This window comes from Schistosoma mansoni (genome assembly GCF_000237925.1).
Source record: "Schistosoma mansoni, WGS project CABG00000000 data, supercontig 0041, strain Puerto Rico, whole genome shotgun sequence".
In the NCBI taxonomy this organism is placed as follows: Eukaryota; Metazoa; Platyhelminthes; class Trematoda; order Strigeidida; family Schistosomatidae; genus Schistosoma; species Schistosoma mansoni.
The window spans coordinates 465,195-466,634 of NW_017386027.1; positions in this window are offsets into that span (position 1 = coordinate 465,195).

Consider the following 1,440-nt stretch of genomic DNA (forward strand, 5'->3'; position numbering starts at 1 on the left):
CAGTTGAAAGGCTTTATCAAGACTAAATCTTACATCTTCAGTGTTTGTCTGTGTGAAATAGTTGTATTAGTGCAGAAATTCTCAACTACCATGACCTTGACTTTAATTCATATATATTGCTTGTTTGGATCTTCTCATTGATATTTAGGACTGCAATTGATCACTGCTAGCCATCATTTATCTCTGCTTATAATGCTTCTGACTTACTGGTAATATTGAGGCAGTCCACACAGGATGCACATATGCCAATAAGAGACTGGTCAATTGCAGTCCTAAACATCAATAGGAAGATTCAAACAAACAATACAAAAATGAATTAAATTTTACCTCATTACACAAGTTAGTGGTTAATTCAACTCAGTAGCTAAGTGAATAAAACAATGGTGTTTCAAGGAAACAATACTGGGTTCGAGTCTCTCAATGAATATCACCTCAAATGCAGCTATAGTTTGTTGACAAGTCATCATCATGATAGTTCTTCCTTTTAGCAATCATCCATCTCTGCTTAAAAAGCATTATGATCTTGGCTAAAAAATTCTAACTTCATTAAACATTCAATGACTGACTTCTGGAAGTAAATCCAGGAGTTCTAGTTAGATAGGAACTCACTGAAGACAATTGGTGAAATGGTTGCTCAACTTCGTGGATTGGTTGAAGTTAGACATTAACACCGTTGGATGCCGGCTCAGTGGTCTATCGGTTAAGTGCTCTGGCGCGAAACTGGTAGGTCCTGGGTTTGAATCTCGCGAGGCGAGATCATGGATCATGAGAAGTTCCACAACAGGACGAAACGGCTGTCCAGTCCTTCCAGGTTTTCCATAATGGTCTAGCTTCAATTGACTCATGATCTTAACTAGGAAAATACTGAAATCTACACAAAACCCCTTCTGATTATTCAATATTGTTTTCCTTTTATATTACGTAATATATAGAGTATAGGTGAATAATTGTTTCTTTTTTATTACCATTTGTACTATTAAGATATAATGAATCAATAAATTCATACTCATCTGATCCTAATCAATATCATGAATAACATCCACCCCCCCTTTCTGAAAATAAATTATATTGCACCCTATAATTTATCTAATTTTGTATTTGGCTACAGAAAATTTAGTATCCAGCATCAATTCATAGTTTAATTTAACCATATACGTTATCAATTATCAGAAGGGGTTTTGTGGAAATTTAGTATTTATCATAGTTGAAAACATGTGTCTCATCAAGGAAATATACCACTTTCGTTTTTAAATGGCGCGTGAGGCCGATTATTTTGTTGGGAGGTATTTGTAAACTGAAATTTTAGTTATTACCAGTAAAATTTGTGATTGGAACAAATGTCTAAATGGATACATGGGAGGCCCTATATCTAGCTACTATTTAAGTCAAAGGTTGAATGTTATCTATTTATTTATGCCGACAGCTCTCATATTTAATTAA